The sequence below is a fragment of the Pipistrellus kuhlii genome, unplaced genomic scaffold (assembly GCF_014108245.1).
Source record: "Pipistrellus kuhlii isolate mPipKuh1 unplaced genomic scaffold, mPipKuh1.p scaffold_m20_p_2, whole genome shotgun sequence".
Classification (NCBI taxonomy): domain Eukaryota; kingdom Metazoa; phylum Chordata; class Mammalia; order Chiroptera; family Vespertilionidae; genus Pipistrellus; species Pipistrellus kuhlii.
Window position 1 is genome coordinate 124,480,244 of NW_023425515.1, and position 22,750 is coordinate 124,502,993.

The 22,750-nt window shown below is 37.5% G+C and overlaps 1 protein-coding gene across 6 annotated transcripts in view; it reads left to right on the forward strand.

The window, feature by feature from the left end:
- The window catches only part of CDKAL1 (CDK5 regulatory subunit associated protein 1 like 1), a 625,188-nt gene that overhangs the window by 478,246 nt on the left and 124,192 nt on the right, over window positions 1–22,750 (forward strand). The gene's annotated exons all lie outside the window — the stretch shown is intronic.

Consider the following 22,750-nt stretch of genomic DNA (forward strand, 5'->3'; position numbering starts at 1 on the left):
CTGAACATGGAAAAACAGAGTCTTTAGAGGAAGTAGATTTTTTTTTAACTGAAAATTTCCTACTTTGTTTCTAGTAACTAAAAAATATGGTACCCTGCCATTAATTTTCTTCAAACGCTTTCATGAATAAATACTAAAAAGTATAACCCAAAGCTTATTGTTTATATGCATGTATATGTACAATATATGTATGTGTGTGTGTGTGTGTGTGTGTGTCTTTTTTCCCCCAGTAAAATTGAAGCCAGTATCATTCATTCTTTTCTCAAACTTTTCTTCATTTTTATTTTATAAGTTACCTTGTATACAAGGATAAAAAATATAAGGTTTCCCAAAAAATGTATACACACTTTGAATAATTATACAGTCAGTGTTTATTAACATGCAGTACATTATCAAAATTTAAAAGAATCTACAGAAATGAATAATTTTTTTTGTCAACATCTGTTTTCAAACTGATGACTGTTCTGGTCCAGTCACTGCTGATAATATGAAGCAATGGAATCACAAACACCATGAGTCATTTCATTCAGTATTTGTGTGCCCTCAATTCATCAACTGTTACCAGTTTTGTACCATAAACTCTATCTTTTATGTATTCCTATAAAAAAGTCTAGTGAATCAATTTTCTTTGTTCAAAGCTTAATGGTTTTCACCCATTATTTCAAATAAATTAAATCTGAAAAGCAATGAAACTTAAGTGAGTTATCAGCTGTTAAAGTATGTACCAGTATACATTTTTAGGGACACCTTATATTTTTGTAAGTAGCTGTTCTTCCATTTTCATGGCTATATAGTATTCTATTGCAACCCACAGATTGAGAACCGCTAGTAGGGTCGCCTAAGACCATCAGAAAACACAGTTTACATTATGATTCATAACAGTAGCAAAATTACAGTTATGAAGTAGTAATGAAAGTAATTTTATGGTTGGGGGTCACCACAACATGAGGAACTGTATTAAAGGATCAAGGCATTAGAAAGGTTGAGAACCACTGTTCTAAGGTAAAGACTGATTAATTTGTCTGAGATTGACATTTGGAACTGTTTCTCACTCTGTCTCAGGATTGGTTTATTTCTGGTTTGCCTTACCTTTTTAATGCAGCCTGTGTTATGCTGGTGTTTAAAACTGACTCTCAGTAGGAAGTGTTCCAAGTTGTAACATTTGCCAATTTCCATGGTGTAAACACTTCCACTGTATCAGTTTCAAGCTACCAATGTGCCATCACTGGACACAGAACTGGGGAGAGATGCACAGTCAGGTGGCAAAAGCCTGATCCTACATACCACTGAGTAGAGCTCTTCTGTAGTGGGAGCCAGGGCCTTTCTTTATGGTTTGTCTTCAACACTATTTTTTGTCTCCCAGGCTCATAAACATGCGTAAGCCTCTGCATAGTTTTCCAGCCTCTTAGCTTTTGCATGGCTACTCAGCCTCCCAGCATCTACTTACAAATTAATGAGTTCCTGGAAGAGCAGAGTGGCTCCAAGTGTTAAGATAATGGATCTTGGTCCCTCAGGTCATCACTGCCTTCGTGAATTTTGATGTTCAAATAGTACATATTATACATTTTATTCACCTGATCGTATTGTTTTTGGCAAGATTTTGACCTGATACAAGCTAGTTTGCCTTGGCCAAAAGCAGAACAGAGCTCATCTCCTCGAATCAGCTGCAGATGCTTTGTTGTTGTTCTAGTCTTTTATCTTGTAAACATAGCCCTTAGCATCTTCCTTACAGGTATAGACTTTAGACACCCAGTCCTGGCATAGTAGAACCTTTTTTCTTTCTTTTTTTTTTTTCTTCCATATTTTATATTTTAGAACTATGTTAGGTTGACAACAAAACTGAGCAGGAAGTACATAGAGTTTCCATAGATTCCCTACTCACACACACGTTCAGCCTCCCCAAAATCATCCCACATCAGAGTGGTCCATTTGTTACATTAATGAACCTACACTGACACATCATTATCACCCAATGCCCATAATTTACATTACATGTCACTTTCAGTGTAATGTAAAGGTTTAGACAAATGTGTAATGGCTGTACTCACTATCATTATTGTACCATATAGAACACCTTCACTGCTCTAAAAGCCCTCTGTGTCCCACCTATTCATTCCTCCCTCTCCCATAACACCTGGAAACCACTATATTTTTACTGTCTCTATAGTCTTGTCTTTTCCATGGGATCATATATTTGGAATCATACAGTATATATTCTTTTCATACTGGCTTATTTCACTTAGTAATATGCATTTGAGTAATAACCCTCGTGTCTTTACAGGCTTGATAGCTTATTTCATTTTAAAACAACACAAGTGTATTGTCTCAGAGTTTGTGAGACTGGAATTCCAAAGGCAGGCTCCTGCTCCCTCTGTACCATGAACAGGAATCCTTCCTTGCCTCCCCAATCTGTGTGGTTTGCTGGTAAACTTTGTTTTTTGCTTGCAGCTGCATAATTCCAATCCCTGCCTTCTTTGTCACAGGGTGTCCTTATGTTTCTTCCCAAGGCTGTCTTCTTGCAAGAACCCCAGTCATATGAGATTAGGGACCCACCCTACTCCTCATCTTAACTTGTTATATCTGCAGTGTGCCTGTTTCCAAATAAGGTCACATTCTGAGATATAGGAGTTAAGACTTCAACATATTTCTTTTTTGGGAGACACAATTGAATCCATACTACTCTCTGATTTCTGTAATTAGGCTCAAGGTAAAAACTGTAGCCTGAAATAATTTTATCTTTGTATATCTTGAATCTTAAATAAAGAAAAAAGCATTAATAATAAACTATAGAGATCTGCCATGAAAGGGGATATATGATATGCATTTAGTCTTCTTTGTTCTCCTAAACTTATAAAAAATTAATACTGGCCTAACTGTCTAAGGTAGATTATGAAGCTACTTAGCAACTAGACTTCACTAAAATAAAGCATTGCCACAAAATGGGTAGCAATTCTTTCTTATCTAATACTAGAAACCTGATGCACAAAGATTCATGCAAGAATCTTATCCTGACTGCTGGCACTGCCTTTGCTCTGTCCTGAAGCTACCTTTCTGCCTTCCCATGCTGCCTAGAGGCCCAGAGTGGCTGGGGCAGTGCAGAAAGCCTCCATTGTCACCATGGAGACAAGGCAAGCATCCTGCCCCCTCCCCTTGCTTGGCACCTGTATATGTAAATCAACCTGTCATCTTTGTTGGGTTAATTTGCATACTCACTCCTGATTGGCTGGTGGGTGTCACAAAGGTACCATCAGTTTGCATCTTTCTCTTTTATTAGTGTAGATATTTCCAAGTTCCTTGCCCAACAAAATCAACAATGAAAGTAGAATCTATCCCATTATTGGAAGAGCACAATACCATTTGCTTTTAAACAACAGCCTTTTATTCTGGCTTTAGAATCTCTCTTAGTGGAAATATATTGTTTCCTTAGATATATTTTATTTCTACTAAAATCAAGCCCTCCCCCAAAAAATTTGTCCCACATGAATGACATGAAATAATTTCAGTACACTTTTCCCTTTTTTTATAACTACTTTTATATAAATACTAGTATTAATATAAGTAAATTTCATTATATTTAATGTTTTATAGTAGAGCTCTGGTAAGTTAACTAAATTCTTTGTTTTTCTTAATCATTTAAATCACCAATGGATAAAACACCATTCAGTTGATGAGATCGGGTGTGTTCTGTGGTATGGCCGTAGGCGCACCATTCAGTTGAGTTTGGCACTTACATAGATGGGAGGAGTAGATTTTTGCTAATCCTGCTAAAAAAGACTTATATAACTTTCTTAAATTTATAATGAAAATTATTTTCATGAACAGGGTAAACTAAATTTTATTTTTTCTTAACTTTTGCAAGATTATTTATATAAGCAATTTAATAGTGAAATCACCTAAACCAGATGAGAGTGACCTTTGACTTTTAGTTGAAAGGTCAAATTTGCATGTTTGTATTTTCTATTCCATTGAGTCTTCCTTCGTTAGTCTTCATTTATCATAAATAATTCCAATAGTATTTTTAAATTGTGGTTGAGTTTCTTAATTTGCCTAAAAATTGTCCTTAAGTTTAAATCCTTTTGATCCTTATCTCTTCTGACTTCGTTTTTAAGAAAATGTTAATGAAAATTAATAGTCTGATGTAATCTTTATTGTAAGAGATCCATGACTTGAAGAAAATGTCTTTAGACAAGGAGAGTGGCTGTTGGAATGTTCATATAGGTTTAAAATGTAAAATTGTGATATTAAATCCATCTGCTTGCTCATCTTAAGTCTAGGAAACAGAGTGTAAAAATAATATCTTTAAATAGATATCAGCATGAAAAAATCATAACACACTTACTTGCAATTTCTAGGCTATTTATCCTAAAGATAATGAGGCCACAACAGTACTTCCTGCCTCAACCCTGAGGAAAGCGGGTTGTGTTCCTGCGAGGGCTGGAGAGCCATCCTTGGGGCAGATAGATACAGGCAGTTTCGCTGAAACTGTCCACAGTAGTTTTCCCTGTGAAGAAATGAATTTTTGTTAAAGGTTTTCAAACCAAGGCAAGAGGACCACTTGGAATAGATGTTGAGTCAAGAATGTTCTTAAATGATTATCAGAAGCTTATTCACATAATGGCTCTCCCAAACCTAGCTACCTGTGAGTCCAGGACACACTTTATTTTAAAAAGCAAAATAGAGAAACATACTATAGAGAAAGAACTTTGCTGCTTTCTCTAAATGTATTTAAAACATTTTGTTGTTTCTGAGCACAATTTTAAAGTTTAACAACTCAGTATTTTAGTGTATAAGTTGTTTTAAAGGAAGAAATCCTAACTCTTTACTAGATAACATAATTACATTATATTTACATAATCCCTGATTTTCAAACTAAACTTTTTTTCTTAGGGGGAGAGGAAAAATATATTTTAAAGAGTGTTATACTCTAGATCAGCGTTTTTCAACCGCTGTTCCGCGGCACACTGATGTTGCCTGGTGTGCTGTAGGTGCAGACAAGACAAGAATTTTATAATTTTTCACTATTTTGTTTACTTAATATTTCATAATAAAGTAATTATAAAATTCTTTCTTTGTGTTTATTTGATTCCTATTCAAGAGAATTACTTTATATATAGTCAATATAGGCACAGAGTTAAATTTTTTAACATTTTCTAATGGTGGTGTGCCTCGTGATTTTTTTCATGAAACAAGTGTGCCTTTGCCCAAAAAAGGTTGAAAAACACTGCTCTAGATTGTCAGGACATTTTATTCTAGATTGATTCCCAAACACATCTTTTGGGAAGCCCCCTTTTCTCAAGATCTTTTTTTTTATTATTTTGACTTCTCTTTTAGAATGAATATTTTGTGAATCTTGTGCAATTAATTGTATGTAGTCCCTCCAGTTGGTCTTTTTAATTCCTCTTTTCAGGACGAATCATTGCTCTTTTTATTTTCATTTTTGATAGAGTTTTGTTGTTGTTGTTTGTTTGTTTGTTTTTTTCTGACCATAGCTTTGTTGTATTAATTTAGAATTTAGCAGATCATGTGACAGTCGTTCAGATGACCATAGTAACAGCAGGGAAGTAGGAACTAGAGTATAATATAGAGGGAGTATTAGAAACCTTCTACTTGTATGAGTTTTATTATAGGTGGAGTTCATTTGAAAAATAGAGAATAGAATTTAATAAGCTCTGAGGTCTTTGAAATTCTGCTTAATCTTTGATTCTCTATTATATGAAGTAAGACCACCTTTTTTTTCTGTTAATCCCACCTAGGGATTTTTAGAGAGAGTGGAAGGGAAGGAGGGGGAGAGAAAGAGAGAGAGACAGTGAAACATCAACGTGAGAGAGACACATTGATTGGTTGCCTCCCACACACTCCCTGACCTGGTCCAGGATCATATCTGCAACCCAACCCAGGTACATATCCTTGACCAGAAATCAAACCTACAATCCTTCAGTATACTGGCCGACACTCTAACCACTTAGCAAAACTGGCCAGGGCTTAAGGCCACCTTTTAAATCATATTTAGAAAGTTTAGATGTTTTGTTTTTTTCTATATTATTGGCCTAAATATGTTATCTAAACTTTATAATTTTTTTCACCTTTTACTTTATTATAAATCTGCTGACTTTTGTTTAATCACTTTACTCATTTTTTTCTGGAATACGAACTAGAAATTCTATAACCTAGTTAAATAAGTTGTTTATGGGAGTTGAAAATGGCAGCAACGAGTCTCTCGGTGGTGGAGAGAATATGGGCCCCCCAAAGATTTCTATGTCCTAATCTCAAAACCTGTGAATGTGCTACCTTACATAGTAAAAAGGACTGTGCAGATATGATTAAGTTAAAGTATTTGAAATGGGGAGATTATAATGAATTATCTGGTTGGCCTCAATGAAAGTTCTCAGAAAAGGGACACCGCAGATTTAAAATTAGAGGAGGGACATGTCAGAATGGAAACAAAGATCAAGGATAGGAATGTGAGTAAAGACTACAGGCAGCTGCCTGGCCAGAGTGCTCAGTGGTTGAAGTGCTGTCCATACACTAAAAGGTTGTGCGTTCACTTCCCAATCAGGGCACATACCTAGAGGGGGAAATTATGTATCCTGGGGGGAGGACTAAAAGGAATGCAGGCAGGCCTCTAAAAACTGGAAAAGGCAAGGAACAGGTTCTCCCCGAGAGCCTAAGCAAGGAGTGTAGCCCTGCCATACCTTGATTTTCGGCCTTAAAATGCATTTCAGATATCTGACCTGTAAAGCTGTAATATAACAAATTTGTGTTGTTTTAAGTCACTAAGTTAGTGGTAATATGTTATTGCAACAATAGGAAACTAATATACTAACTGTGGAGTATTTTGATCTGAGAGCATTGTCTGGCTTTTTTGATACAGCTAAGTTAATTGAGCTTTCAGCCCTATATGCTACCAGAGTTTGCTGTGCCCCTCAATGACACATGGTCATTCCTGGATCTGTGAAAGCTTATACATAATGCTACCTGCAGGCATAATAATCTGTAGCCCTAGTCCTAATAATGACATAACAAAAAATAACAATAAGAATTAGCATTTATTTAGCAATCAGTATATGTTAGACATTGTTCTGAGCACTTCATATCTATTACCTAATTTCATTCTCACAACTTTGTGAAGTAAGCACCACTATTATAGTTGTTTTGCACAATCGATGAGGAAGCAGAGGCTAAGAGTAATGAATACCTTGCTTAACATCACAGGGAGAAGTTCCTGCCTCCTTCTCCACTCTTAGATCCTGCCAGAAGGAAAAGGGGGGATGGTGACAACATTTGGAGCCTTAAAGAATGAAAGTGACAAGAATTGTTACGTCTTAGCTGTGCAGAGGGAAGTTCAATGTCAATAATGCATTGGCCTTGCCAGTACTGTCAAGCCCTTTGGTTGTCTACCATCATGAACCTGAAATGTTAGAGAATTGAACAAGTGTGATTCATTTGGAGTAACCAGAGCAGAGTGTCTTAGCAAAATCTCATGAAAGAAAATAAGCACTCTTTCCAAGAAGGAAGTGCTCCCGGGGCGAAAACAGTATGCATGATATGGCTGAAGCAGGACCTCACCACCCTGCGACCTGTACACAGGGCCTCGTGGACAGCACAGGAGAGAGGTGTCCCTTGAGAGACCTCTAGTTTTCATTGCCAGAGTGACTTTTTTTTTTTTTTTTTTAAAGAGCATGCTCCTGAATCCTCTCAGCCTGAATCACTCCTTCAGAAAACCCCAACCCTCACTGATGCCCTAATTCCCTGCCTTCTGAATCTGACCTCTTGTCTGCTGTCACAGAGCACTGCCTAACTTTTCATTAAGTCCTAATGTGACGTGGATGAACTGAATTCCACTATCACAGAAATCAGCTTCCTGTAGTCAGACTCTCAGGACAGGACATGTACTAGACATATGCAGGCTGTAACTGCAGGATGGAGCCATGTTTTTTGGAATTGGTTTCTGTTCAGGATGGTAAAGATAAGAAAAGGAAAACACAGATTTTGTTGCTATCTATAATAGATCCCTTTCGTGTGAATCTTCTGTTAATTATAAATTATTGAAAGAAAAATATCAGGGTCGACTATACTTTGGGATCATGGTTTGTCTTGGGAATATAAGTATTTCAAGTGTTCTAAGATAAACAAACTTTAGGACAGTGAAGAGTCAGATATGATTTCAGAGCTTTTAGTTCAATGGTAGCAGTCTTAATTTGTACTCCATAGACAGCCCATAGAAAATCTTTTTAAAAATCATGTAGAAAAACTGCACTGAGTTTGTTTCTTATGATTATTTAATTTTTTTTGTTTCCTGTTATCAATTTTTTATCCTGCTTTTATGAATGTATAATTATCAAAACAGTAGGAATAGGTGTGGTTATAAATTTTTCTCTCTGATGGTGAATAGTGATGAGTACTAGAGTTAAGAAGGACTGAGTGAATTTATATTAAATAAAGAGAATATAAATTCCATTCTTTGACAAGTCATCTTTATTATATTTCAATCTAATTTTTTCAGAAGTGATTACATGACTTGTTTTATATAAGTTTCAGAAAAATTGCAAGGATTTACTTAATTCTTATATGTCTTTCAAATGAACTTGGTTTATTAAAATTATATTCAATTCAAAATATTCAATTTGAACTCACTTTTTATTACTTTAATAACAACTTGAGAAGTGAGTAGATTCTTGGAGCTACTTCTAAAGATAAAGAACCTTATAATACTGTATCTTATTTTTTGATCATCTGCTATTTTTTCTATAACTATGGTTCATTAATTACTCCATCTTTATTATCTTCCAAGGGACATATAAGTGTAGTTCTAAGTATTAGAGCTACTGTTGAATGTGTATTTAGATCAACATAATATATTCAGTAATATTTAACATGACACTTTTCTAAACTCTTGCCTCTTGTTTATTTTGTAATTAAGGAGTAGCAAGTCAAATATAATCAGATAAGCATTTAAATGATAATAATAAAATGTACTCTATTAATTATGTTCTATCTGATATCTTATATCTAAGATGAATATCCTGATGCTTTATTTTTGTTAGTCATAATAAAAGAACCTTTATAGAAGTGGTACATAAGATTAGAAGTTATAAGAGCAGGAAAATGAAACTTCCATTGTTTGAAAGTTAACATATGCCAGAAACATGTGCTCTGTTGTTGTTTTTTCATGTGCTTTGTCTCATGTTATTCTTCTAGGTTCTGCTATTATTTTTCACTGAGCATCAAAGAAGTACATTTGCCCACGGTTACATGACTAAGTTAGGTGCCTGAGACTTAGACTCCATTCTTCCTCTGCTCTACATTCATATAAACAGTAGAACAGACATTTATCCCTAAAACTCAAAATAATTCTAAAACTTTTTGACCAAAAAACTCTTGGTTTCCAAAGTTGTTTTTCTGTTATAGCAGTGATATTTTATAGTCCATAGAAATTTTTTAAAACTTTTCTCCCCCCCCCCACATTTATTTATCCATTTATTTATTACCATCTGAAGCATTTTTTAAAAAAAAATCTTTATTATTGAAAGTAATATATACGTCCCTTTTTTCCCCATTGACCCTTTTCTAGCCTACCCCATCTCAACCCCAAGAATGATTTTAAATTTATAGAAAAGTTGTAATAATAGTATATATCCAGTAAAGCCTTTACCAAAATTTATCAGTCTTTAAGATTTTGCTAAATTTGCTCTTCCTCATAGGATAGACAGACAGACTTATACATAGATATTTTTCCCCGGCACAATTTCAGAGTAGATTACAGACATGCACATTACAGACATTAACATTTTGTGTGTATTTTCCTAAGAATGAGTATCTTATGTAACTATAATACAATATTGTTGTCAAATTCAGTGCTTTACCCAATCAAAAGTTTATTCCAATTTTGTCAAGAGTTCCAACAATATCCTTTATAGCAGAACCTAGAAGAATAACATGAGACAAAGCACATGAAAAAACAACAACAGACCCTGCTTGTTGTTTTTTTGATAGTGGACTCAGCTCAAGTTTGGGTCTTATAGTTAATTGTTTTATCTCTCTATCTGGACATTCCTGAGTTTTATCTTTCATGATATATTAACATTTTTGAGAATACTGGCCAGTTATTTTATGGAATTGCCCTCAATTTGAGCTTTAGTTTTTATGATTTGATTTATATTATATGCTTTTCCCTGGGAAACTAAATAAATGATATCACATCTGGAGTCAGATGCATTTTTGCCCCTTATTGGTGATGTTAATTTTTATCATTTGGGTAAGGCATTATCTGGTTTCTACACTGTATAGTTATCCATTTTTAGCATAACTTTTAATCCCAATTACTTAATTGGATCATAGAAGAAAGAAAACCTAGGCCTTGAAAACTCAAAAATGTTAGTGATTTAGTTGACACTTTCAATTTTAAGATAGCTTAAACTGTCACAACTACATAGCCTAAATTATTTTTTATTTCTTTGTTTTAATCTATTCTAAATCTTTGAATTATTTTAACAGCTTTTGTGGTTTTCTTTTTTTTTTTTTTTAAATAAGATACTTTAAATTGAGTACAGTGACAGGGGAAACTAAAACTGGAAAGGCAGAAACTTATTTCATTGAAGTGCCTGTAATATTTACACAGCAGGTAGTATGTGTAGAAGTTTCATCTTCAAAAAGTGTGCAGATCAAAAATGCATGTTGGGTCAAGAGCAGCTAGGAAAACTCATGGATGTAATATTTAATTTTAGGAGTAATTCATAGGTCATGAATTTAATATTTATCCTAAAACACTATTATCCTCACCAACTCTATCTGGATATTACTCAGTTTCAAGGCACAGTATTGGAGTAAAAAACACTTTCCATGTAGTCTATATTCCTGTACTGCCTTTCCTCTTAGCCTTTATTATCTGGGAAAACAACAAAGTAGCCTCTCAAACTACTTTCTGTAAGCTTTGAACTTGTTATTTTAGGACAAACAAATATTAAAACTGTGGAGGACAAAGTCCACATGTAAATTTCAGTTAGTTTTGGAATCTAACACAAAAACATGATTGGTATCCCTAGGCCATTACAGAGTTAATGCAAAGCAGTACTTGATGATCACCTCCCAGCTAGCTGATGTTAAGTTTCAGAGGCCTCAAGGAGCTGCCCACCTCCTTCTTCCTACCAAGTTAATGGAGATCAGTGAAATGTTATTAAGATGGAAATCAGTGTGTTCCCTCAAGGTTTAAAAGTTTATCCAAACAGATGATTTGCTATCCCATCGAGGAACTTAAAGGCCACTGTGAAGTAGTTTAATTTTATTTTATCTTCTGTTAGCAGCAAGATGGAATAGATTGGAAGAAGACTCAGCTAGCACTTCTCACCTGTGTTTATAACCACAGCAGTCCTGGTGCCCATAAAGACCACAACATGGCTTTGGGGAGTAATTTAAGTCTCCTCATCATTTTGGCAATCAGAACTACTGCAATGTTAAAAATCAGTTAAAACTACAGTTAGGGTAACATTAATTAATTTACCTAGTATCAGATCAGCCCCTCTGTGCAAGGGCCCGGGCTGGCTGCTGCACCTTGATGTGTCAGGATGACTCCTAAGGGTACCTTACTCTCAGAGAGCCATCCAGGAAGGAAGAAAGGGATGATAACATGGCAGTGTGTTTCAAATGCTGTAAGAGTGACACAAAGGGCTGTAAAACTTAGAGGCTCATGAGTGAGACGATCAAGGCCACTGTCCAAAGCAAATTTTTAAAAGCTAAGCTGTTCACTATATGAAAAATAGTATGGTTTCTGGAAAATGTTAAGAAGTTTAGTTCTTCTGAGATGCAGGGTTTGCAGTGAATAATAAGAAAGACCTTTATAAGGTGGTTTGGGGCCAGTCAGGGAAATATGGACTCTGTAATCACATCAGGACTCACAACCTCATTAGCCCTAGGGCCTGTTCCTAGATAATGACCGCATGCTGAGCCACCAGAAGCACATTACTGTGCTCCTAGGCAGCATCCACTGTTTAGATGTCTCTTCTCAGAGTGACACAATCTCAGTAGTATTTTAAGAAGATGAATTTGGAACAATGTGCACGATGCATCAAAGTTAGAAGAATGTGCAGGCAGAAACTGAGAAGGTAAAAATAGTGTGGCCATGAGGTCAAGAGGTCTAAGCACTGATGGCAAATATGAGAGAATGCAGGAAAGAACAAGTGAGGGACTTAGAGGGAAGACTCCTGTGACGTGTAGACTTGATGGAGCTATAGTTTCCACCATGTGTGGTACTCACCAGGTGCAGGCATTCTCTTGGTGCCTTACAAACATTGATTCATTTCATCTTAATAACAGCCCTAGGTAATAATTATTCTTATGCCCATTTTACACCAGAGAAAACTAAAGCACAAAAAGTATAAATAACTTGCTCCATCACACAGCCAGTGGTGGAGCTCCAATCTAAAAATCAAGCATTCGGTGTCTATGCTCTGACTCCTAGCCACTCTGTCTATAATAAACCATGGTGGCAAGGGAGAAAGAAAAGCAGTGCCTAAAATAAAGCTGTAAGAGCCTTCATTAAAATACAGAGTTCTCAATTCCTATTTTAAATGTATAGAATTTTAGAGCCAAAATTTAATTCATTTAAAGGCAAAATGCTTTAACCAGCATGGTAACTTTCAAGATGTAGAAATCTGAGCTCACTGTGGTTTGGTGAGGTAAAAAGATTTCCCCAACGTTTCATCCATGGTTGGGCCAAAATGGGTGAGCACTGGCAAACACCAGTCCTGTTCCAGCTGTTTGAAGGGGTGTCTGTAAGTGTGTAGGGTCTAGCCTGCTCCCAGGCATTCCACTTTGCTTTCCCAGCAGTCCCCATGTTTTCTTTCATTTCAAGATTGCCTACAAATAGGTCTAGGGTTTTAGCTCTTCTTTGCTTTGCCCAAAGTCCTTTTACACTTTGGTTTTTTGGCTAATCTCTATCAAAAACAGGAATAGAAAAGAACAAAAACTGAGAGGAAATTTACAAAGGTTAAAGAATATCATAGTTATTCATCTTTAATTCTTAACTATCTTGCTAGTCCTAGAAGTCATTGTCCTAAAAAAATCATTTTCAGGAAACTGATTGGGATGGTATTCTGAACCTCTGGCCTACTGACTCTCTTGCTCATTAATGAGATGGGGACCACTTTTTTATTAGAACTCTTCTAAGGGAGAGGGACTATTATATATGCAGGTTGTAACTAAGACTTTGAGAAGCTGCCTGAAATGGGGCTTCAACCCCCCTAAGGATTTGCTTAATATACTGCATTTTAAAGAGGGGGAGCCCAGGTCTCTTTGATTTGCATGGTGTAGTGAACAAGCTAGCATACCACTACTTGCTATTGTCTGCCCCTCCCACAGAGGGCTCAACAGCCCAAATACTTAAAGAATGTTTGCTTCTATGGACACCAAATGAGTAGTTTATGAGACCTTCATGTATCCCCAATCTGGGCCAGTGGTTCTTAACCTTTTTATAAGAATCCGATTTTATGTACGGTATGTATAAAATACTTACCATACACAAACACACGCATGCACGCCCGCACGCACACTCTTCCAAGCTAAAACGTAATTTGCCCCAAAATGGTAGTATGTTTTTCAAGTACATAGATATCCTAAAGCCATCCCTGGTCCTGCGTAGGACCCATGTGCATAGTGATTAGTGTCTCCTGACTGGCCTACTTCCTGTCCACAGTAGGACAGCCATTTTAGGATGTTTCCTTGTAGACAGCAAATACCAACAATGAGTATTTGTGGAATACTCATTGTTGGTATTTATTCCCTTATGAAAGAGAATAAATGATTAATTATAGGATGACCACTCAATTGCAGAAGAAGCTGGATAAAAACACTCACTTTGAAAAGCTGGCTTATTCATGAGAACTTGAATATCTGATTAGTGTATATGCTTCATATAAACCTAAGAGATAAAAATAGGTCAAGAACCAAGATAGTATTTCCAGAACCTGTGCTCACAGAAATCTGGGGCAGAACAAAAGATAATGTTACAGATTAATGCCATGTGATGTGAAACTGGAAAAGGATTCATGAAAGCAATTCATAAATGGTACTTAAGTACAGTTGGAGGAACACACATGATCTAGATTAAATAATTAGTTGCATTTTTTTATTGGTTGGGGTTTTAGAGGAATGTAAGTTCTATCAGAATATAGTCATTATTTATAATGAAAAAGGTGCAGCCTGATTCCAAACAACCAACCTAAAAGCAAGATATAGAGTATAACTTGTCTAAAGGTTAGGAACTGTGTTACTGCTTGCTAATTTCTTTCATTAATGTGTAGCTCTACAACACTGTTTGTGGCCAGGATTGGAACTGTTACTCAGTCTCAACAATATGATCACAGAGTGTTAAATGATACCTTCTACAATGTCTTTTCTGGAGACAGTGTCATGCTTTATGCATCCTGACTACATATGGTACTGCTGGGAATTAAAATTGTAGCATTAGGGTTTTTGGTTTTGTTGTTGTTGTTGTTGTTGTTTTCTTTTAAAGGGATAAAAACAAAAAAAGAGTAACCAGCATTCTTTATAAGTTCACTAAGTGCTAAGATGAACGTTCCCAAATCCCCAGCCTTGAAGGAATTTAAAGCTATCCAGGAGTTTGTGCACCTGGCTCAGCCCATCCATAGGCTTCCAGGCTCTGGCAACCAGCTGGGTTGTGCGGGCGGTGAGAGAGTCTATACAAATGTGTTTCCTGGGGGAGGGACTCATTGGTTTTTACGGGATTCTTATCCCATAAAAGGTTCAGAACCCATTATATGATGCTTCTGTTTAAGAAAACAAAAAGTAATTTTTTAATAACATGTTAAAATCCACATTGTTTGAGGGTCCACATTTAATAACAAATTAAAATCCACATTGTTCAAAGGTCAACTGTAATTGTTAATAAAATGTATAATGCAGACATCCAGTAAATCTTTGTGTGAATGGATGAAAGCTTATCATTAAACTATAGTTATGAATACTTTGAAAATATGAAGCACTATATAAATGTCAAAAAGTGTTTGGACATTGACATTGATTCAAGTTACTTTTAGCATAATTCCTTTAATATGATCATGGCCAGGTAGTGTATTCAGCTTTTTCTAAGACACTTATCATTTTTTATCATTTTGCATGTATGTTAAACCTACAGGCCTTTTTTAAATATCTTGGGCTGTTCTCCCAATAAAAAGCAGAAAGCATACAGCGTACACAATAAGATGCTTAGCTCTTCGCTGCTGAAGAGGGAAGGAAAGGAAAGAAAGGCAAGGAGATAAAAGATTGAGGGGGCTGTGATGGCAGGATCCTGGGGCTCATGCTTCAGGAGATGGGCATAGTCCGCCGTAAGAATGGAGAGCCTGGATGGGGGTAGCAGTACTTTAGCCTCAAGGAGGCCTACCTATTTTCTCAGAGTGGCCAGGCCTGTCATATGGTACCTATACTTATGTATCAATGGTGACATGAGGAAGGGTGAGTGGAGAAGATTGAGCTGTATATTAAATTGTCTTCTGTTTGGAATTAGGCTGCACCTTTTTCATTATAAATAATCACTATATTCTGATAGAACTTACATTCCTCTATACATGAATTATACTGTATATAATAAGTAGAGTTGTCTGAGGTGTTGGAATGGGCACAGGGAAACCTCAGCTATCCGTGTTCCTCCTGCCTGCCCTTTTTCTAATTTCCTAGGCCCTCAACCACCATCCCTCCCCCCACATCCCACACATGTGTTCCTGTCCCCTTCCTGCCAGTAGCTGCACAGATTGCTGGCTTTGAGCCAAACTCAGAAATTTTCATCCTCTGTGTAGTAAACTTGCCCTACAACATAAAGAAAGAATCGAGCGATGTCTGCAGTGACATGAGGAAGGGTGAGTGGAGAAGATTGAGCTGTATATTAAATTGTCTTCTGGTTATCAAATAAAGACTCCTTTATCATAAAGGCCAAAGATAAAAAAGGAAATGTGTATGTTTAATATATGGAACGAAAATAAGTCTGTTTTTGACACAGTGCTTGAGGAGAAGATAGGTCAAAAAGCCCAGCCACCCCTGAAATGAATTTTAGACTCTTATTATTGGTGTGATGGGATGGAGAGAGATATCAGTGATGGTTGCATTGCTGATAGAAATGATTTTTTACAGTAGGTGCTAAATTAGATGTAGAAAGTAGGAGAGTTATCAAGCCTACATTGTCACGTCTGACCTTCCAGATCCCAGTCGTGGAATCATAATAAAAACGAGTTGTGGGCTTATCTAGAGATGCAGCAATAACTGGCACAGAACAATTTTCGAGCTTCTCTTCAAATGGGGTGACAGCAAGGGTTATTCGCAGCCATGAAGGAGATGCATTGGTTTTGATCAGTTTTTAGAACTCTATAGCAGCTTATCTGTGGTCAGAGAGATTTTGTTTTCCCCATTCTTTCTTCGTTCTTTCCCCTTGGGGGCTCCGTAGATTAGCCTCTGGAAGCTGGTATGAGGCTCCGAGTACTAACAGAGTTCGTGCAGATCCATCTTGCACAACCCTGTCTTTTGCAATGATGAGTGTCACTGATGCTTATTCTCACTGAGTGTTAGATTCAGTAAAGGCACATTCCCATCTCTATATATAAGAGAAAGAGAAGTATTAATAACAATGGGGAAATACATATAATTCCAGGATATTAATCAGAAAAATCCACACTGCATTTATTTTATCCACTTGCAAAATATTAAGCTCTTAGTTATGCCTCTAATATGACTTCCTACTTTTGATTTTTGTTTAATTGTATAGTGTGACCATACTAAAAAAACTTACAGATATCAGACATGATTATTAAGCAAGTAGGAAAAGATAAATAAAACCATTTGTTTCCAGCCTCTCCCTAATTTCAAATAATTTACTAGTATAGCACAGTAAGTCTTTAAAGACAAAAGTAAAAAGAACTGCACTACTTAGAGAGAAAAAAAAATTGAGTTTTAATACAGTAACTGCTAATCTTTTGAAAATATCACTGTGAAAACAGTTGTCATATGTTAAAGAAATGTTTTAAATTTGAGAAATAAAAGTGAAACCTCTTCATGTATGGGTAACAATTGTGAGAAAGAAAATGTAACAGAAATTAGATTAAAACCTGTTTTACTTTGTCAAACTTCTTAGCTTCAAAGTAACTAAAGGAAGGAGAATGTGTTTATTCTTGTGCCCCCCCCCCAGGGGGGGTTTATATGTCATAAAACCTAGTGTCTAATATATGGACAGCAAATCAGGAATCTGAACTACTACTGGTTACTATCTTTACTCATCGATTTTAAAGCTAAGGATAACATACAATCTATAGTTATTGATTTTGTTCTTTCCTGGTATTCTTCCATCCCCCAAAAGATACTGGATGCTGTCATTCCCCTATCCTGTACATAACTTCTCAGAAAACTTTATAAGGGAGCAGATATGTTTAAAAAATTGTGCATAAAATAGAAATTGATGCAAAAACCTATGGGAAATAAGTTTCAATTTTTGGAGTTATTACAATTATCATCTTGAAGTACCAATTCTAGTTATAAAAATAATTTTAACATAAAGTTGTATTTGGTTTAGTTATCTGTGTAAGAATCATAAACAGGTCACTCAATGACACAACCACTTGGTAAGCAGCATTAATACAATAGGTTAATACCCATTGTTTTAAGAATTTACTCAGATAAACATTTGAGTACTTAGTATGTGCTCGTTACCTGTTTAAGTACAAGGTGGGGCAAAAATAGGTTTATATGGAAAATGATACAACCCTATATAATAAAAGCCAAATATGGAAATCGACTAGTGATTTCCAAATATGGAAATCAACTAATATAGAATGATTAGTGAAACGACCGGTTGCTATGATGTGCACTGAGCACTAGGGGGCAGATGCTCAACGCAGGAGCTGCCCCCAGCCACAGGCCCTAGGCTGGCCAAGGTGGATGCCAGCGGGGGCTCCACAGATTGGCCCTGATTGCCGGCCAGGCCTAGGGACCCTATCTGAACACGAATTTTGTGCAGCCAGCCTCTAGTAATTAATAATACTACAAGAATAAACTCTTTTTTTCATACTCACTGTAAAACTACTTTTTTAAAAAATATATTTTATTGATTTTTTACAGAGGGGAAGAGAGAGGGATAGAGAGCTAGAAACATTGATGAGAGAGAATCATCGATCAGCTGCCTCTTGCACATCCCCTACTGGGGATGTGCCCGCAACCAAGGTACATGCCCTTGACCAGAATGAAACCCAGGACCTTTCAGTCCGCAGGCCAGCACTCTATCCATTGAGCCAAACCGGTTTTGGCTGTAAACCTACTTTTGCCCACCTGTGTGGTAATCTATTCTCACCACCAGATTGATTGTAAAGTCTGTTGAATCCAGGGACCTGCTTTCCATCTCACCAGGGCTATGGTCCCTGCAGTAATTGTGTCAAATGAATGAGTGTATCATTCAATTAATAACTAAGTTTTAGAGCTTGGAGAATGGATTTTAAATGTGGAGGCTGAGGACAGGGACAGAAAAACTTAGGAGGAATAAGAACACCGGCTGACTAATCAGGGAACAGAGACCAAGGAATACTGAGATGGCCTTAGTGCACAGAAGGTGCCCAAATGGCTCAGGGCATGGAACTGGATTAACATAAGGTGGGTAGCAAGAGCCTATAGGGAGAAGAAATAGGGAAATGAAGGTTACTAGAGTTGAAGTGTATCATAAACTGAGAGTTTGGAGGGAAAGGTGACTTGGTGGATAGTTTGAAGGATCAGAAGGTTCGATGAAGGTAAAACCAAAATGTTGAGGGATCAAGGGGATGTCAGCATTTCTTGAACAGCTCCCATATACAAGGCACTGTAATACAGTGTTGTGGAGGGAGGAGGTGCCACCCAGATGACCAGGATGTGGTCTCTGCCCTCAAAGAGATGTTGGCACACTGTGAAAGCAGTAGAGATCTGTGTAAACACACAGTCAAAAAGGTTCTTTCTGTTTGGGGATCCAGCATGAAAGAGATGATCTCTGACCCTGGCTCTTCAGAATGAATTTAACACTTGAAGATGTTCAGGATGGCATGCCAGGCAAGAGAGATCTCATTGGCAAGATGTGGCCTCAAGAAAACACAGGAACTGCAAGGAACAAGACGTTGCCTTTGGGGTTAGTGGGGAAATGTGGCCAAGCCCTAATGCAGTACCTAAAATTTGATTCTCTGAGCATTAGGGAACCCTTGAAGGCTTTAAAAGAAGAGCATGCATGGCATTGGATGACCACGCACTAGAAACCCCGCTCTGGCCTAAGCACAGAGCCTCGGTTAGACAATGCTTCTGAACCCTCGCTTCACTTTAGCATCACCTGCACCTTTTAAAGAATTTCAAATCCAAGGCTGCAGCCCAGGTCAATTAAATTAGAATCTATGTCAGTGGAACCCAGACATGAGTATTATTTAAATCGCTAGGCGATTTCCATGTGCAGGGAGAGTTGCACACCAATGGTTTAGAGCAGGGGCTGGAAAACTTGCTGAAAACTGCCAGATAGTCAATCCTTTTGGCTTCACAGGCCATGCTATTCCTATAGCAGTCATTCAGTTCGGCCACAGTGGCACAAAAGCAGCCGCAGACAACGCATGAAGGAATGAGTATGGCTGTGTTCCAATGAACTTTACAGAAGTTGAATTTCATATGATGGTCACATGTCACCAGTAAATCTTGTTCTTTTGGGTTTGGTTTTCCCCCCAGCCATTTAAAAATGTAAAAAACAAATAACAGAATAAACACACTCAAAAAAACAGATGGCCAGCTGTAATTGGCCCACGGGTCATTTTTGCCAGCTCTTACTGTAGCTGGTAAAAATTGAGCCCAGGTAGTTCAGGGAAAAAATATTACTACCATAATCCAGATGAGAAGTAGTGCTAACTCTCTTTTGTGGCCCGTTATAAGGGCAGAGTGAAAAATAAGTGATACTGAGTTGATATTTATAGCCACTCAGGTTCCTATGTGTGACTTCTGAGCACCCAGAAATTGTCACAAAGAAACTTGGATGAGCCATTATGTGCACATCTAGGACTCAGTACCATGGACTTTGTCTTTTCCCATTTGCAGGGATGGTTCATATTGAAAGGCTGCTTCTTTTCTAACTTCTTGTGAAGGCTATTCATTTTAGCAACATCTGTTGCTGCCATGTAGTAAAGTCTCCTTCCTTTCTTGTGGCAGCCTTGCCTTTGTTGCCGGAAAATGACATTTTCCTTGCAAACAAATGCTCTCTTTAGACAACAAGGGGAGTTTGATATAGGAAGATAGGGCTGCCTGCATTGTCCTTATGGGCTGTCCCTGAATGAATGCAGAATTTTCTTTTTGCATTTCTTCGCAGCTTGTGTTGCCTGGTTAGGGACCTGCCATCCCCACTGTGAAAATGAGAGGCTGATTGTACACCTTCAATGCCACTGAGGTGATTTTAGAAACCATAAGGCTGCAAAGAAGTGTTTCCCACTGATATTCGCTGTGTTTTAGAGTAAGTGGTACATTTCCACATTTGCCTGGTTATTTTATGTGAAAACCATTGTAGTTGGGTGAACAAATTCACTTTATCTGTTTTCTAACTTCCGTTCTTAGAATTCTGCTGTTCTAATGTCCTCTAAGAATTGCTTCCATACCCCACTCACCCCCCTCCATCCCACACCCCTCCAGTGCAGATTTGAGAAAATAAAGAGCCTGACAGCTCTCCTTTAATTTGCTTTAACTGGAGGGGAGGAGATCCAAGTCAGCAACATATATGGCCATTTTAGTTATCTCGCAGATTTTACTAGAAAAGAAGAGGTGTAAAAATGTGTCCAGTTAGAGCAGACTTTCCAAAATTTTCCCTACCATCCTCAGTTCTCTCTCAGAGAATGTGAAAGAACATGGTGTATGTGCCTTATGACACAAAAGCAAATGAAATTTTGAAGAGTATTTCCCAAGTATTTTTGGTTATTTGATCGCCAAACATATTTCACATCATTGACTTTTTAAATTGATTTCTAAATCTTGAGGTTTGTTTTAATTCCAGGGACCTGTTCCTCCTCTCGATGATGTTGAATCATTATCACTGCAGGGACACAACCCAAATATTCACACTATACAAGCAGGGTTGTGATTGAGTGCTGATAATGTCAAGTGCTTTTAATTAAGCTTCTTACGTTTTAGACATGGGTAACAAAATAAAGGTGCAGCTTATTAAATTAGCTTTCCACTTATTTTCCAAAAGCACTCATCACGTAGGGAACTACATAGATAACAACAGTCATTCTCTTCAGCCAAAGCCTCCATCTGCCCCAGAGGAATGAATTCCTACTCAGAGTCCATTTTTAAGTAAAGGAAGAGGTTAGGAAATATCGAATACTTCACACATAAAGCAGAGATTGAGAAGGAAAATGCCTGATAGAATTCAGAATCTAGAGTGGCAGCTAAAAGGCGTAGGGACCCATCAGAACAATGAAGGTTAACATGGGAAGAGAACTTAGGAATCCTCTTGGCCACTGGCTCTCGACTTGAACCGCATGTCGGAAAACACAAGAGCATTTAAATAACAGACTTGCCCATTTAATCAGTGCCACTGGGGACTAGGACTGGGGCACTAGTATATTTAAAGACTCCCTAATGATTCTAACCTGCAACCAGAGCTAAGAACTACTGGCTTAATCCAGCTGCCTCATTTTATCTATGAAGATACTTGAGCAGATACCTGGCCCAAGGTCAGAGAGCTGCTATTTGCCTGGATTTTCACCTCTGTCTTATCTTCTGATCTCATTCACTGTATATGCTTCCTGGGTGGTCACATCCCCTCTCATGCTTTTAATTATAGGTATAGATCCACGTCTGTATTCTAGCGCCATCCTTCCCTTCTTTCTACCTTCCTTCTCATTCTCTCTCCAAATGTTTCACAGCAGCCACCTCACATTCATTATATTCAAAACCAAATTCCCCTCCTCAGCCCAGTCCTCAAATCTGATTTCTTTAGGTTCCTGCCATCAGCACAGGGTACTTCCTTCCCCTCGGTAATCTCAGCCAGAAATCGAGTTGTCTTCCCTGCTCTTCCCTCCCTGTGCCTGTTCAGTCAGTCACCACGTGGTCTCCATCCTGCCTCCCAGCTGCTTCTCACACCCACCCACCTACCCTCCTTGCTCCGAGCTTATTGTGGTGTGTTTTAATTTTTCCTGAACCACTGCAATCCTCTCTCACCGTCTTCAGCCTCTAGCCTTGCTTCCACACTTCATCTCTTATACCAGTAGGAAGCTCTTTCTGAAACACAAATTTGATCATTTTGATGAAACTGTCATATATTTTGCATCACATGTACTGATCATTTAATAATTTCTTTGACTCAGCAAAGCTCCCACTTTTCCTCCCTGTCTCTGTATGCCTGTACCCTAGCTACTTTCTTACAGTTTATGTAGATGCATAATCTCTCTACATACTCAGTTCTTTTATTTTGGCTTTTATCAAAAACTGAATTCTTCAGTAAGGTACGGTATAATATAAAATTCTAGACAGAATTTACCAGGGCAAGCAATGCCTGTCCGCTCACACCTTGAGCCTGCCCTACAGGAAGTATGATAGAGGATGCCACAAGGAAACTCAGACCTGCCTGGTATCAGCTCACATCCTTAGTAGTTACTTCATTTCTTCCCCTGACGTCTGTCTGTCGCATCTTGCTCAGCCCTGTCCTCACAGTGAATTTCTCAGTTCCTGACTAATTCTTCACCAGGATTCCCTGACCTTTGGACATGTTTTTATC